Consider the following 18,887-nt stretch of genomic DNA (forward strand, 5'->3'; position numbering starts at 1 on the left):
CATGTGTCACGTGGTCTCCCTGTTGTTGTTTAGTATATTTTTTTTTTCTAGCAGAAGCGAACTGGACTCCTGTACTAGAGGGAGTGTTATCTCGGCTCTCGGATCCCGGCTCTTTCCGAGAGAGTTTTATGTGTAGTTCTCTAGGCTTTCTACACTAAGGCGTATTCATGTGCCTTTTGTTGTTATTGTTACCAATAAACCCCAGAAAAGACAACATGTGTCTTCAAGTCATTTCACTCCAGAACACAATCTTCACTATCGAATAAATTATTGTTCAATCAAGAAATGCAACGATAATTTAACAGTGTGCATGAAAGTATTTTTCCCTCCAGTATCATATTTGATACAAAATATATAAATTTAAAATTTTACATCACTTTTGAAATATCAATATTTAATTATTCACAGATGAAATGATCAACAAAAATTGTTGTTTTGGTTGAAATAAATCGCATTTTTCACATTTAACTGATGACAGACATTTGCTATTTGGAATATATATGCCGTTGACTATCAGCAACAAACTCGGAAAGTATCTCATCCCATCTGTGGGGTGATGATAAAGATTTTGGCATTTCTTGTGCAATTGTTCACTTGTACCTGATTGCACCGTGCTTATTCAAAATTGCTGCTACCTACTGTTTGGAATTTTCCAATTTCCATAACATTCATTTTAGTTAAAAAGATAGAAAATTAGGAAGATACATATCACAATAAACAGAACGATGCAGGGCTTCTATAATAGTGCATGTTACATGCCTATCAAAACGTGAAGTTAAAAAATAATTTGTTGAGGAAATCATTAAAAGGAAGCAATACAAAATATCTAATTGAAACTTTTAACAGTCATCCATTTCAGCCGATTAACTCGTCATCAAAAGCTTCTAGTAAACAAGTAAATGAATAACTTGATGACCAGAGAAAGTTATTTTGGTGTAAGAGAAAACGCTAATTAAAAACATGACTGACAACTAAATCTGTCTAAATAGCAAAGTATCTAAAAATAAATTTAAACAAACGAAGAGAAAAAATTGTATTAAAAAATCTAGTGAAATAAGGAAAATGGGCAGAATTTTATTAAAACAAAATTGCAATTAAATAGATTTTGTTATTAAATAGATTAGAACAATCGCAATAATTAAAATAGATTTTGTACTCATATTTTTAATAAAAAAGCAAAATTAGAATTACCGACTTGATAGAACTATGAAATTGATCTAATTTTCATTAAGATATTTAAAAGCGTGAATGTTATGGATGAAGCATTTTTTTAAAAAATTGCCGGAATAAAGAACAGAACAGCATGAGGTCTAAATATTTCGAAAACAGGAAAATCATTACCCTTCGAAAACAGGAATATAAAACTTAACTAATGGATCCAAGTTGCAATGATTCAGAAGTTGCAGCATGCATATTAATGATTTTAGAATCAAGCAATCTTCAAGATAAAGCATATAACAATCTTAATGAATTTCATAAAGTTATTTGCTTCGTATCAGTCACTCAAGTGCACAATGAAAGCACATTCTCAAAGCTGATTATCTTTAAGAATCAGTTAAGAAATTCATTTTTTGAGGAAAACTGGGAACTCTGGGCATTGCTTTCGAGTGAAAGGGAATTCGGATGTAGAAGTAATAATTGGCAAATTTGTACAATTACTCAGAGGACTAAAATGCTGGCGCGCAATATATATCTCTACTTTTGAGCTGTTCATTTGGGACAATAAGGAGGATTCTTTAAAATTATTGAAGTTGTTAGATAGTTTGCACTTTATTTGAGGCTTGAATAAAAAAGGCTGCTCAAAATAAAAAAAAAAATATATAGTTCTGAAATATTAGTACACTGTGCGCCTATCAAAAATTAATATAAAATTCATTATTAATTTACATTTGATATTTCCTTATTTCTTTAAATGTGTATAATATTTGTATACAGTAACATAATATATTTTTTAGATTGAGAATAAATTAAGTTAATTTATCGATTTTATGATATAAAGTTGTGTGTGGGTGTGTAAATGAATGTCCACACTGCTGTACAATCGGCTGGCAACACTATTTCAGATCCAGTCATCAGCTGTATTCATGGCACCTGCCTCTGTAAAAGCTTTCTAACCCAGCATATTGTTGGTTTATAAAAGCACTTGCCTAGGACTGCCATCTATAAAGCTGTTGCAATCCAGGTTTCACAGTCTATTGCATAATATTCTGCTATGTTATATCATTCAATAATACTTATAATATTGTGAATATTGTTTAATATCATGCAATATTGTACTATTTATGTGTGGGATAATCCCCCCTCCATTAGATTTACGGCACTTTAAAAGAAGGGCATGACACAAGTTACTGGAATTCGCTGTCCGTGTGAGAGGTGCGGCGATTAAGAAATCAGTTTCAGTCTTCTAACTGCAGTGAAACTGGTATACAGCAGAGCTGTCTATAAGATAAACTTGTCAATAGTGATAGTTTCTTTATACTCTGAAGAATTCTTATTTACTCAATTTAACTTGAATCTTCCCGCAGCAACAACGCTTCTTAAATGCATCCGTCTGCATTTATAATTTTGTGCTTTTAGAAAGATGGTTTATTTTATTTTTGGAGACTGATACTTCATGGATCAGAAGGTGAGATACTAAGGGGTAACACGGGGGGGGGAGAGAATATGGAGCCTGTTTTAGTGGCTCCAGAGCCCGAGAAAGGCAAGATATTTCCGTGGCTAGAGGGGTTTTCTTTGCTCGATCTCGAGTGGGCAGTTTCGTACCAATTAGTCCGCAGCTGGCACTTCAGATCGACCCACTTTTCCTCGAAGGTTTGATTGATTGGTCTTGACTACACGATTGGGCTGCGCAAAATGTTGGCATTTGTAGAAAATTTACAAAATATTCTTGAAAATGGATCAAGACCACGACAATAAGTAGCACTATTTCATAGAGAACCAGCCATTTTGGCTATCAGCTTGTTCGCCCAAATTATTTACTTCCAAAGCTCTTAACTGATTAATAAAGAATGCATTTTTCTTTCAAAATTATATCTTGTTAGTTGATAGACCTAAAAACGAATTCATCTGAATCGGTTTACTGGCATTTAAAAAGCTCATATATTATGAAATAAAAGCGGAAGCCAAAATCCGGTTAAAAAGACACGACTGAATATTTTGATGAATGAATTTAAACTCCATCATTATATTTATGTTGTTTAGACTGAGCAATAAATTGAATTAAACACATCATTAAAATTAAGTGAAGAATCGTACGGAGTTGGAATTGATATCATTAAAACTCTAGTTTTCTTATTCATAAGATAAAATGAGGGCAATTTTAATAAGGTAATTGGCTTGGGAGATATCAACGGCAATCAAGTCATAGCAATTACCCATATGCCGTTGGTTAAGCCTATTTTTTCCCTTGTTGTTTGAAGCTTATTGCTTGATCTCTTTTATATATAACTTCCCTCTGACTGAATGGAATTTTTGGTGAAACGGTAAACACTCCCCGAACATTTCTACTAACATTTTGCAGTTTCATTAATTAACTAAGTGAAGCGCTCAGTTCAGTGTAGTTATAAAAACATTCAATGAAGCACTCTGAAATTTGTATGGTGGCTTATTTACATTTGAGTACTGACATTTGACAATAAATAATTTCTGTGCTCAAATGTATAGCGGAATCAGAAAATTTAAAAAGTGCTCTGAGTGAAGATGTTGGCAAACCTGCCCTAAAATAGCCATCCTCCCGAGATGTCCTTTAGTCGACAAATTATTTCTAAGAAGGAAAGAGAAATTGTGCCTTTACTTGGCATTAAAGATTTCAAAGACAGTAATGGATGGACTTCATATTTTTATCTTCCTTTTATACAGCTTTAATAAAAATTTTAAAGTGAAGTATTAAAAATTATTTAAAATTGGTATAAAAGTAAGTAGGTATAAGTGAAATCAATAAGCGCAGTAAAATATTAGTACACGTTCACGTTGTAACATTCCTCGTTTCCCAGTACTGAAAGACATTTACAGCCAGCTGTGTCGTCGCTGATAATCCTCGAGATAGCCGGATGGCGGACCTTTTCACATGAGTGGTTTCGCATCTGTTCATTAGCGACTACAGTGAAAGACCACATGTGAAAATTCCTCGTCCAAGAGATATTGAGAGTACTTTCAAAGAGAAAGGGGTGTCCAAACATTTGGAAGCTAAATGTTTCTCATTGTGAAAGAACTATGATAACTCCGTGTTAAAGAATAGTCAGTAATGAAAGGTGCGTCACTAAAAGAACCTTCCCACGACCGACTGGCGCCGCTGAGGGAGCATATTGCTGAACCCCGACTGGCCGAAAAAGAGCTCAAATGACCAATGTAAATTAAGAGGCGGAGATTGTCGCCGAAATAAAGTGCGGAGATTATTTTTTTTAGGGAGAGGAGAAGAAACGAATGGCAGGCAGACTGTTGGACTACGCCCACGAGTTCAGAGTCCGAGAACTACCCCTGGAGTGGTCGTGTTAACTAACAACCTGTTAGTACCCTGTGGTGCTGTTTCTACGTATTGATGGAGAACTGAGTATCAAGGTAAACCTTCGACTTCGACTGTTGTGTCTCCTACTACAGGTGTAAATATCTATTTATTTAACCAAGATTAGAACAAGTTGTTCTTTTGTATATAGACGGCTGTAAAATATAGAATTGTCTGGAAATTCTGCTTCGTTATTTGATCAGTCTAGATCAAGACATTACAACGTACTTGGACAATGGAAGTACAAATGCTCAAACTGTTTGTTAAAATATTTTTGACTTCCCTAAAATATCGTTTCAAACAGTTTTCACTGTATTTGTATTTTTAATTTGATGCATTCACAGCGAAAGGAACTTGTCATTGATGAATTTTGTCCGAAATTTGGTTCTTCCGAGATTCTCTAGAAGTCAGCAAATTCAGTAAAAAAGTCATATTTCAAAATTCATGAGTGTTGATTGTTGCGATTTTAATTTCTCGTATATCAACTGTACAGAAATAGATGCACTGTAAAAAAATATAGGAATTTGAGGTTTCGACGGAATCTTTGCGTTCCCGACCTCCCCGAGGCTGACACGCTCCTTTCCCGCTGTATGTTGATAGAGAACCAGACTGAGGAAATTCGGTAGAGGATATTTAGATAAAATTTTGAAGGAAATCCATCATCCATTTTCCGGAGTACAAGCAGACATAATAACTATGAAAGTGAAGAAGTTAAACACTTAAAATTTGGTATACAGGTTTAGCATTTATAACGCAGTAATCCTTCGGAGGGTGTCTTTTAAAATTTGCAACGGAGACATATCTGTCTATATCAAATCACATATCTGTCTGTTCATTTGCATCCATGTAAAAGCGATCATTCGAAAAGATAGCAAATTAGGTAAATGAAATTTGGTATCAAAAGGTAGGCCAAGTTTGGCGTCATTTAGCATCAAAATGCAGATCCTAATCAAATTTTAAACCAAATCTGTTGAAAGGTTGGCCATCTGTACTTTGTGATGCATGTAAAGGCGGTAACTTAAACTTAATAAATGCAATTGACTTAATAAATGCAATGCAGTATATGATCGTGTGAACAACTGTAGCTTTGTGCCAACTATTGGTTTTCAAGCGGATAACAAGAGGCCGTCCGAAATACATATAAAGTCTCTTTGGTAATAATATATTAACAACACTTCAACAATAAATCGTCAAAGATCGCACATCCTATTCAGTAAAAACGCTTGTTTTACGTTGGAAATCGATTCTTCGCAACTATTGTTCGCCAACGGTGTACAGTTGGTATACAAGTACTGGTTTTCCTTACTATCTGACGAAGTACATAACTCTCATATGGGAAAAAGGAATATCTCAGTATTCGGATCTCGTCTAAAATAAACATTTTTGTCCAAGGAAGAAGGAATAGCACCTTTATTAGAGAGTATATGGGGAAGTTTCGGTAAAGCCGTTGTTTGAGCAACCGTTTTTACAGATATACAGCAACAATTCGAGAAATGTGAACTCAAGAAATTCTGGCACCAAGACATTCGTGTAAATCCCAAGCTTCAGTGGATTGATAATAACAATATATTATTTTTGTAAATAAGAATTTATAATTCTGGTAAATAACATAATTAATTCAATGATTATTTCGTATTAGGTTTATGAAAATATTTTCGAAATAAAAAAAAAAGAATATGATTTGTCGTCTGAGCAGATTGCATATACTTGTTTTATAGAGACATGAAGGCAAATGCTGTCAGGTCTGAATGGAAGCATTCTTTGTGGTTGAAAACCTGCATGATTTTATGAGAAAATTTTGTATTTCCATAAGTTTGTGTTTGGTTAAGTGGAATGACGGTAGCCCCATGTTTGATTAAACTGGAACAAACAAGTGGTGATAAATATTTTAAATGGCTGTTTAAAGGTCATTTTAGTCTATCTGCTAAAAACTTGCCTCAAGGAGAAATACAACTTTAAAAACAAATTTAATAAATTGGATGAAATAGTAAAAACTTATCGTTTTTAAAAATGTACAGCAGGTAAAAAAAAGTTTCCGTACGTAGCTATAAATGTTAATAAAAGTTTAATATTTGGCACAAAATACTTTGTTATGAAAATGAAAAGTTTAAAATTGGTTTAACACAATGTCATTTATTATTTAGGAATATTATAAAGGAAAAAATATGTAGAAAATTAAATACTTAAATTGAAAGAATAAAAAAATGCCACTAATAAGGAACAAAAAAAAGTTTCAGTACGGTATTTACATATTACATGAAAAACCTTTTTCATGGCGACCAACTTGCATTTAATGATCGGTTGGCCTTCCTTTGGCTTTTATCACTTCTCTCAAATGTTTTGGCATAACCCCCATTAGTTTTGTTTGTTGTTTCTAGAGAAATACTACTCCAAATGTCTTGAATGACCCTTTTGAGTTCAACCTTGATCTTTGTGTCATATTTTTTTAGTTCACGGCCGATTTCTTCCAATAAATGTCCTATAAGGATTAAATAGGGAGACTGGGGAGGGCTATGAAGCTGTTTTTTAACATTATAGAGATATTACTCTTGACAAATCTTGGAGGTGTGCTTAGGATCGTTGTCCTTCGGAATGCTTCCGTATCGATCATATTTATTTTAGTCTTCCGTACGGAAACTTTTTTTACCCACTGTATATATATATATATATATAAAAAAATGGGCATGAGTAATTTTATGACGGATGTCTTTGAAATCGATGCAAGAAGAGTAATGAAAGTAGCGGATGCATTGATTATTAAATTGCGGACATTCTATTAGAGCGTGGAGAACCGATTTGGGGCACACAGTGCATTGGAGGGCACAACAACGCTTATACATAAGTCTAATATATCCGATTCTTAGTACCCCGGGGGGGCACATCGAAATGAGGATGAGATGCTTCCGGCATGGTGGTTGGATCTCGCACCCTGGAGGGTACACTAATAGGTGGGGGATCTGACTCCTCCCATCGATGACGGGACGTACTTCCTTCGGGGAGGGTTGTACCGTGGCCGGTGACGGCCCTTAGGACTCAACCACAGTTTCCGCTAATGTTGCTGTTGCGGCGGTCCGGTCATTCAGTTTTTATGGTTTAAATCCGTGTGCCTTCGTGGCGGGTCGGAGAGTTAGATGGTTGACTATCCGATTCTTAGTCGGGTAAGAATTGTATCAAGTTTTCTATCAGGTAAACTAGGCCAAGAGTCAATAACATTTTTAACTGAGTGGAATTTGTCTCTAAAATCCACTGAGTTTGCCATCTTAAGTGAAGTTTGATTTTGACATAAATTTTAGTATCGCTGTAAAAAACAAAAAACAGGAGAGCTCAAAACATTGGTTTCTGCCAAACTGTTCGTCAGTTTACTTCCCGATACACCAATGAGAGAAGAACCTCGCAAAAGAATCGTAAAACCTTTACTATTCAGAAGATCATGCTAGTCAAGTAAAATTAAATTTTAATGAAACGTTTCAATGAAAGGCTGCATTATACGCTTTTAAAGAGATATTGCTACTCTTGAGAGCAGTGTTGAAGAGTGCTGCTGCTTTTAGAAACCATGTCCACCTTATTTAAAAATTTGGAATTAAAGTGTTTTTTAAACAATTCATAGAATTTTATAAATCATAACATAAGAAACAAAACAAGTCAGCTCCTGAAATAAAAAGTCTTCTGTGAATGCGTAAAAAATGCCAAAGTTGTCAGTGATATTATAAAGACATCGCTCGCCTTTTAAAATTCTGAGATTATTATGAATTATTTGAAAACTCAAAACAATGTTATACTGCTATTTTCCAAGCGAATGTTATGTCATTTTCCAAGGAAAAAAAATCAGGAATATTTGAAAGCAAAAATGAAAGTAAATCTAACTTTCTGTTTGAGGCTCTCTTCGTAACAACACCCCTTGGCAGAACTGCAACTTGTCGTCATTTATAAAACTTGTAAATGGTGGTTCAAAGCCAGCTTTTGCCACCTCATTCGTATGGCTTTATATTTTTTCTGACCTTCAGCAAACCGTCTATTCAGGGGAAAAAAATCACATGGAAGGAGGACAGGGAAAGAAGCTAGTTCTGAAATATCATAATGTGAAACTTTGACTTGTAATTTCGCAGCAAGAAAAAACCTCCTCTATAATGAGAAGTTTTTGAATCATGGTAACTACGGACTGCGTGCGCGCTCTGCAAGCACTGAGCTGGATGAAACCAGCACACATTCATTAGGAACAAATCACCTGCATTCGGAAAGTATTTCAAGAGCTCTGATCCGAATTGTGTCAAATCAGCGGTCTCTCCGAAATTTCCTCGTACACTCTGTCATAAAAAATTTATCCTCTTCTTTCACTGGAAAAATATATGGATATTGGGCAAAACCATGAACGTTACGAGTGCTCAGAGTTTTATATTTAAGAGTTCTGCACATGAAAGTTTTATGCTTCGTAGTAAAGCAAACGGGGGAAAAACCGAATTTGAATATTACTCTTCTTTCTCGATTGATTGAAAGCACATTATGACACAAAACTACCATTTCAATAAGAATGAAGTCGATGCTTCTAAAATACTAAATTTCTAAATAAATAATACTCAATGAATACAATACTAAATTTCATTCGATTAAGTCGTTGCGTTTCGGCATTTAAATGCATTCAAATGTGCAGAACGACGGGTGGTGAACCCGCTCGCCGCCAATAGATTTGATTTAACATTTGATACACATCTGCACTTTAACTGTCAAAAACAGTGTCTCATGTTTTAGACATTCGATTCTTTCTGCTTTACAGTTATCAATATCATGGGAATCTTATTTCGGTTGTATGGCATTTGCGCTCAATAAATTTCCCCCTTTCCGCTCAAGAAAGGCTACCACATTATTGCATGTAAGATTTGGCGATTTTACAATGTACGCCAAATGATAATCAACTCACTATGAGTGAGAATGATACTCTTTGTCTCTGATAACGAAACGAAACTTCCTTGAGAAAAATGCTGATGACCCTTACCACGTTTCAAACGAGTGTTGAAAATAATATATATAAAATGTGAGAAATTTGCTTTAAAAATGTATTTATTAAAAGGAATACGTTTATAATTCTCCCACACGGAAGACATTTATAAAAATTATAATTCTGATGTGCATAATACAAATTTAATCTAATAAAATGAATTAGAATGTTTAGTTTTATGAGGATTTAATCTTTATATCTCTTACGGTTTAACTTTATTTAACAAAATGAAAAAAAAAAGATACATAGAAAGGGCTTTAAATTCAAATTTAAATGGATATCAATAATGTTTAGTTCTTTCTATATGTATTTATGCTTTTATGTATATACATTCCACAAACTGATACTTGAAATGAGCTAATGTATTTTTTATGTTAAAGCTGTTCAAATAAGGGGTTTTTTTTCAAAACAATAATAAATATAAAGTGTGAGAAATTTCCTTTAAAAATGTATTCATTAAAAGGAATACGTTTATAATTTTGAATAAATGATAGGAATAGTATTAATAATTTTAAAAACCGCTGCTGGTTAATTCTCAGGAGAGATAAAACATTTACAATGAGAAAATGTTGATAACTACTGAAATTCCTTCAAATCTGAAATATATTACTTCATTTTCTAGCTTATTTACTGTCAGATTTAACTATACATAATCCAATGTACCAGAAACGACATTTAAATGCAACACCTAAATGGCTACATAAAAAAAAATAATATGAAAATAATAAAAAGGCGTTAGAAATTTTTTAAAAAAAGGAATATAATTTCTAAATAATTCTTTTTCAATATTTCACAATATGCATTATATGATCACTTACATTTAACAAAAAAAAAAAAAAAAAAAAAAAAAAAAAAAAAACTGCAAACATTCTGTCTTTGACATTTAGCATAGACAAAACTGTTCCGCATTTCTGAAAGCTTACCGCAATTTTTGTTCATTTTGTATGTAGCTAAAATTTTTTAAAAAGTTTGAGAGATTCAATTAAATAACTTGGTAGGAACGTTATTTTTTTCAAAATAGAAATTATGATTACTCCTACATAACCATGAACTGAAGAAAAATAGTTGTAAAATATATTGTTACATAAATGCTAATACACATTAAAAAGCATTTTTTAAAAGTTTTTATGAAAGTAGTAACCAACTTAATTTTATAATTCAGATTTATGGTTGCTAAATTTACTTAGCTTGTTCTTGACCGCTTATTCACAAGAGCATATGTAACTTCAAATTCTATTGGACATGTAACATTTACTACTGTTCTAAAAACCTTATACTATTCCGCTTTTTATGCAATGCATCTCTTTTAATTTTCAGTAATCTGAACAAAAATGGGAACTTGAAAAACGAAAGTGTTTAAATTTCAACTAATACAAAAACTTTCTCATTCAGCATTGTCTATGCGCATTACAGATAACATTCTTATCTAATTTTAATTAATTTCACTAACATTGATCCTTATACATACAATAATTTATTACATTAAGGCAGCGTTTCTCAACCTTTCAGTATCCGTGGCCCAGTTTTCAATCATAATTTTCATCGCCCCCCCCCCGCTTACAATAAAATCTATACAACAATAATGTAAATTGAGTATTTTGGATTCTGTTTTTAAATTATTTTTAACTAACTGCCAAAACAAGAGTAAAAGTGAGCCGCCAACGTTGACGAGAAACCACATCTTGCAATTTGGACAAGCGGGCGGTTAACAGATGAAGCGAATGAAAGCGGAGAAAATTTAAATATTATATTTAAAATGAACGCCAAACAGGGAGATAACGTTAAAAAAATATGAAAGTAGAAAAATTCGTTTTTGAAAGTTAACATAGACGGGGTGAGCTAGGAATACATTTTTTTGAATAATTAAAGAAATAAAATTTACTAAATGACTAAACAAAAGAGAAAAAAAAAAGTAATGTTTGTGGAAGGGAATCCACACGACCGATGCCGTCTCGAGCATGCGCGGAGCAAATGTTTTCTCATAGGAAGAAGGAAAATGTTCGATAATGCAAGTTTCAATTCCAGCCAGTCCCATTTGAGTCGATCCTTTTATCGCTATAGAATCTATCGTGAATTTGTATGTTATATATGTTTTCGTGTTAATTGCAATTCGCCATATTAAATATTCACAGCAGCAGATTTATGCAGACTCATGAATACATTTTTAAGCGGAAGTAAGCAAGCATTAGACGATAGTCAAGCATCAACATGTCCACAGACGAGCGTGATTCCGAAAATAAAATCAAGGAAATATTCTCAAGAATACTTAAATTTTGGGTTTACCAGTACTGAAGTAAATAAAGAGAAAAGGCCCCTGAGTATCATTTGCTTAAAAATGTTGGCCTAAGACAGCACAGTTGGCCTAAGACCTAATAAACTTAAACGCTTCATAGTGAGTACGTCAACAAACCCAGAGAATTCTTCGAATTAAAATTAAAATCATATAGAAAGCAAAAATCATTTTTTAAAGAAACTTTGTCTGTGAATAAAAAAGCTTTAATTGCATCTTAAAAAATTCATATAAAATAGCCAGATGTAAAAAACCTCACACCATTCGAGTAGAGCTTATTTTGCCAACAGCAATTGAGATTGTAGAAACTATGTTTGGAGATAATTTTTCAAAATAATTGTAGTCCATACCTCTTTCAAATGATACTGTTGCTTGTCGAATTGGCGATATAGCTGAAGATGTATAGTGTCAGCTTTTCTCGAAGTTGCGTGACAAATTGTTTTCCATACAGCTTGACGAAGCAACAGATAGTAATAAAGATGCTCATTTAATTGTCTATGTTCGAATTTGTGATATGTCAGTAGTAGAAGAACTACTTTTCTGGAAGCCAATAGAACTCAAAACATCCGAGCTCACATTATTTGCTATTTTAAATGATTTTATGAACGAGGGAAACATAGAAAGGAAAAATTGCGTCGGAATATGCACCGATGGTACTCGTTAAATGTCCGGAAGATTCCATACAAGCACTTGTAAAACAAAAATCGCCTCAGTGCACACATTTTTTGCGATGGTTTATTTCTGATGAAATTGAGGTACTTGGTCGACATATTCGAGAAATTAAATCTTCAACTCCAAGAAGCAAATACACATATATGTTGGATACGAGTTATAAAGTTAATGCTTTTTGAAGAAAATTGGAATTGTAGAACAGAAATTTAAAGAAAAAACCTAATAATGTTTGCAAATGTGAATGATTGTACTAAAACTTATAAGGCTGAAGAAGAACATGTAAAAGTTGTTTTTGTACCCATTCAAAATCATTTAGCCATGCTGGCAAAGAATTTTAAAAAAGTATTTTCATGCTGACGACAAACTGATAGCAAGTTACGAGTGGATTAGGGATCCATTTCATAAGGCCCGAAGGACTGTCAACTGAGGAGAAAGAAAAATTCATAGACTTCACGACAAGAGGCGAAACTAAAAGACAATTTAGTAATAAATCACTATTTGGATTTTGGGCAGGAGTAAGGATGATTTTTCTGCACTAAAAACAAGGACATTTCACATTCTATTACCATTCAACATCCTACCTTTGTGAAACTGGATTTTCAGCTGTGGCGTCTTTGAAGACAAAATATAGAAACAGAATTGAGAGTGGCTATTTCTAATATTAAGCCTTCCTTCGAAAAACTTTGCTCTCCAAGACAGGCCAAAGAAAGTCACTAATAATTATTAAATTTGTTTTTAATTTAGTATGTTTTGATTAAGTAAGTTTTGATTTAGTAAGTTGTTTTACTTTAATAATTTCTTAAATATGCCGAAATGTATTTTGCTTTCTATGTGTATGTGTGCTTTCCTTTCAGTCAGTTAATCAATTTTTTAAAATATTTTTTCTTCGATAATCTCGCGCCCCCCTTCTAGTGTTCTCATGCCAACCTAGGGGGGCGCGCCCCACAGGTTGAGAATCGCTGCATTAAGGACTAACAGGATTTAAAAATGGATGCACTTTATAAAAATTACAACGCTATAACTTCCGAAAAATTACAGCACAAAATTGATTTTTGCATTAAGATAAAACTCAAAAAATTTTCTTTTTAATAATATCAATGCTTTAATATACAAATTAAGTTTCGATGTTTAACAAGTTTTTAAAGAAATATTTTAATTATATTTTTCAACAATGTATTTAGCACAAAATAAAAATAAAATTTAATCTGCAAGAGCACGTCAATGGGAAAAAATTAGCTTTTATCAACCTGTTGCCATCACATTGACAGAAGTTCTAATTAAAAAAATAAATCAATTGTTATTGTAAATTAAATATATAAAAGTTTAAATTTCAGCAAGTGTCTGTGTGAAGCGAAAAAATTTGAAATATATTTTCTAAAAAGTAAATGGAGGAAAAGATTTCTATGACCTTTTACACTATCTATAGTATTAATTAAATCAAACAATTGAATTTAAGGCAAACATGATTTAATATATCTATTGGATAATCACTGTAATCAGCGCCCATCAGTTAATTTTAATCAGGGGCACGCATCTACTAACAAAATGGTCTAAATGAACTAAACAATTACATTTTATGTTACTTGAGTCAATAAATGCTCCGATGAATTAACAATTTTAAATTTTTACATAGGTTCTTTACATTACCCTTTGTAATCCTTTTACATGTTTACCCTTTTACATTAACCTTTGAATCTTATTTAACAAATTTTTTTTGAGACATCAATATTTTAACACTTAGCACTTCGATCTCTCCTCTCAGAAACTATTCAAGGCAGTGCATCATTTTGGTATTTTATTTAATTATTTTATGAAATTTTGACTGGTAAAAATACTTAAAAGTGGTAAAAATATGTAGATTAATTTTCAGGGAAAATTCATATATATATTAATTTGTCGGAGCAATGAACAAGTTCTCTTATTCGGCAAATATTTATGCATCTAAATACTTTTCGGAGCGCTAAGGGTTAAATAAAAATCTTTGAACTTCAATCAACTAAATCATTCATTAAAACTAAATAATTTATGAAATTTGAATATCACTCTTCTATAAAAATTGGCAGCGATTTTAGAACTCTTCATAGTCCGTTTCAAAGAAGATACGCCAATTTTTACCAGGATTTCTCAACAGTGATTGGCTTATGATTATGAAAATATTGATTGTTCTAATATTGATATGTAAAAACTGACAGATTTGATCGTAGAAGATAGAAAGTATATTTATTGAACTTGAGTTAAGAGTTGAAGTGTTAAGAGCATTTCGCAGAATATGACTCCTTAGGACAAAAGGACTGTGTAAAATTTAAACTTCATAATTTTTTCACAAGAACATTTATTGACTGAAGTCCAATAAAATATTTTCATTTGTACCATTTAAATGTTTTGAAAGTAAAAATAAAAACTGAATTTTACGATGAATTAGAGAAATTTTTGTTGAGTAATTCTTTGATATTGTATAAATTACAAAAATTATTCTGCATTGCATATACAACTTCAATGCTGAGCGACTTTACATTCAATTTTCATATTCAAAAAAACATGTGCTTGGTCTCAGTAAAAAATGTTTTTATATTAATTGCAGTTTAACATTTCCACTCTAATTTAATGTGCAAATTTTATGAACTCTGACAGAAATTAGTAAGTAATACAGTGAACAGAACTGTTTAAAACCTACATAATAGTATGACTGAATTATATAACTATCAAAATCTGAAACTTTGATAGCTAAATATTTTGCAGAAATAGCTATTAAAAAATCAAGTTACATAAAATAAATTTGAAAATTTTAGAGACCTTTTATACTGGCGAACTGCTGGTCACCAAAGGCGGCTAGTTTCTTAATAAAGATATTGCTAAGTGAACTATTGTAATATATATACATACATATACATTTTTTCCCCTTTTACGAGTATAGATAATAGCGATTTTGAAGAAAATTCATTCAGAAATATGAGATTGTTTAAATATTAGTAAATAAAACAACTATAACTTCTCTTATATCTTACTTCTTTTTAAATGCATTTAATTCCGCTATTTATTTTTCTGATAAAATCAGTCTTACTTTTCTATTAATAATAGAATTAATTATTATTTATTGCAAGATATATGAATAAGATGAATGTATGTACAAGATCTCATAAATTCAAGATCAAATAAAATTTTTACAAAAATTATCACCAATTAGCCCGATCGGAAATGCAGCTATTCAAAACTAAAAACCGTCAGCCCTCTAGATGCGCGCCAAGTTTTCTTGCCAAAGGTCCGAATCCCAGTAAACCTACAATGCAACAGGGGTAGGGAATAATTTATGGAGCGCAAATGCTTCATTCCCCTTATTTCTAGACAATAAAACAGACAGGTTGTCAGAGAATGGATTTCTTTCAAATCTTAAAGAACATTACAAAATCGGTGTGAAGACTATACATCAAATTTCATGCAATCGAACCGAAAACATTTTTTAATTATAATGTTCACAGACAGACAGGCGGGCACCATTCCAAAAATGCTTCTTTCGGATTCAAGGCAATCTAAAACGTGGTGATCCGTCAAAATCTCAAGCGGGAAATTCTTTTAACTATTACAACACTTTCACTCTGAATACGAGAAAAGTAAGTCTCATTTAACTGGAGCAACTTCGCCCCACTCCTCCTCGGTGTGAAAGAGCAATTCATACTCCTTGACAGCAAAAACTGAGCAACCCACTGCTCATCGCTGACAGAAAGAAAAACAAACAGCTAAACGATCTTCCGTTGGGGTCACCCAGTGCCAGGAACCTGCGGATTCCGCCTTATCAGGAGAAAGAACGCGACTGAAATTCCGAGCGGGGCTATCAGGGGACGTGTGTGGAGTGGCCCACTTTTTTGAGCAGGTGACGGATTGCTCAGTGGCATGATGGGAAAGTGAAGCACTCGCCTTGGCTTCGTGACTTGGGGCTTTCCGCGTATCTCATGAATTGTAGATCGCTGGATGAATGCGAGATGTCGATGTTTCACCCACAAAGATGACAGGCATTGAAAGTTGACGCATCCGTTGCTTTCTTCTTAATTTCGTTTTTTAATGATTTACATAGCAAGGTAAATAGATTTAGGTCAGAAGCGGATCAGTCAAAAGATAAAATTTAGCATGGGTACAAAATAACGAGGATTTTTTTTTCCCCGCTTCCTTGAATACGAAGAGACAGGGACGGTCCGAACAAAAGCGGGGCCTGCTACAAAATAAGATTTGTGGGGCCTTGAAACTAATTTCACACTGCTAAATGTGTGACCTACTGCAAAATAAAGGAGGTAGCAAACAGTTCATCTGGAGTTGTTTAGCAATCTCTGATTTGGAGAACTAGAACTTTACAAGTGGTACATTGGATAAATATATCTAACTTGCTATCACTAGAAATTTGCAGCAAAATGCGAAAACAGAAACCTCAAGAAATTTTAAATAGTACCAAGATAACCACCCAAAATATACTGCTGATATTTGAAAGTTATCGATCCTATACCATTGTCTGGTGTAACTAAGACCTCGTCCCGTAGTTCAGACCTTAGTCACATTGAGTATGTGGGAGGATTTTAAGCAAGAAAAAAATGAATGAACCCAGCATTTCTAACGCGTTAAGAGGTAAGAAAACGAACGTAGAGCGGGTGAAAATCAACGTATTATTTTGTGCAAAACGGATCATGCCAAATGAACTGCGAGAAATCATAAAATGTAAGGATAGTCCAATAAGGTATTAAATATCAAGTTCGTATTTTTTTTTCTTTCTTTATTAAATAATATCCCAATATTTCTTTGAATAGATTTTTTCAATGGATTCCTTTTACTTTAAATTGTAATCAAAATTACATTAATATATGAATTTTGTTTCAGTTACAATAATCTGAATTATTAAAATATAATATACTTCTTTTTTGTTTCTATTGTATATTTAAATGATGTATTTTGATAAATTCTTGTAAACTTGCCTTCTGTCCCAATACTTTTTAAATGACAGCATATTTGAGTTTAAAAAAAAAAACTAAAGATTTTTTACTTTCATAATCATTCATTTGTATATAGCTTTCAGAAACATGGGTCTTGTATACTGGTACTTTTCCCAACTTTCTAGCCGGTACTCTTAAGAGAAAATATAATAAATTTCTAAAAGTTCGATTTCAAGAATTTAATTGAATCCATATTCTTTTAAACTAGGAGAAAAATGATACGCATAATAATTACTATCACAACGGAAAGCGTTGAAAATATTCGTTCTGGTTTTATTTTATGAGTTTTAGGAATACAATAAACGGTTGATGGAAATTTAAATATTTTATAAAATTTTCAAACTACACTTTGCTTATATATGTGTTTCTAAAATCCTGGGGGAAGGGACTCTGATTTTATAGCTCATACAGAACAGAACAGATTTTGCCTTAAGACGTGGGGAGCAAAACGCAACAAGGGGCTGTTGGAATTAAATGAAGAAAAATAACAATAAAATACAATTTTTGAGTACAAAATAAATAATTTGATTCACGATAAAATTTATAACAGAGCGATGCTGACCTGAAGAAAGCACATACAAAATATTAATCTAGTACGCGATAACATAGCCAATACCGGCCCATAAGAATCAATCAGTCAACAGTAAATGCATAACGTAGCAGTGCATAACGTAAAATGCATAACGTAGCAGTGTGGGTCTGAAGTAAAGCTGTGCCTGTTATGAAAAATAAAGCTCTTAAATTGTTCTTAAGTTCTTAAAGTTTTGAAATAAAACTCTTGAATAAAGTAATAATGGCAGGTAAAATCGGATCAGTGACCAGGAGATGCTCTCTGGGTTTGCTGATTTTTTGAAATGTGTAGTGAACAAAGGGAATTCGGACGGGCAGCAGCGCGATTGCGTGGCTGCATGATAAAATTTTAGGCTTGTTTCGTCTTGATGATAATAAGCCGTATAGGCTTGATATTGATGGTGTAAGCCATTGCATTTTGAGAGTGAATGAGTATCATGCAATTTACAGGGAAAAAAATCTGCCTAAAAATATCAAATTATTTATAAAATGAAGGCAAAAATTCTGCTCAAGAGTTAATTTCTAAAAACATAGACATTCTTTCCTTCATTATACCATTGAATTGCAAAAAATACAGCATGAAAGAATCCTCTGTAACGCTAAAAATATTTTGAATTTCATGATAGTTTTTTTTTTTTTAAAGCGTTAATAAGCGAACTTTGCTTTTCTCAGCGACTTAAAACTTGAGAAGAACTTCCAAATTCAGCAGTTCCATGTTTCGCAGTCTGGCCTGCGTATAATTTTGAAATCGCGTTTACAGATCGAGAGTCTCGTATTAGTCCAACTAGCAGGAATTGTCTTCCCAAAACTTTCTCGCATACTCTCTAAAAAAAGTGTTATCTTCCTTTCTCACAAAAAAAAAAAAGTCGAAAAGTTTCAGATTTTTGG

Source organism: Argiope bruennichi, chromosome 2 (assembly GCF_947563725.1).
Source record: "Argiope bruennichi chromosome 2, qqArgBrue1.1, whole genome shotgun sequence".
NCBI lineage: Eukaryota > Metazoa > Arthropoda > Arachnida > Araneae > Araneidae > Argiope > Argiope bruennichi.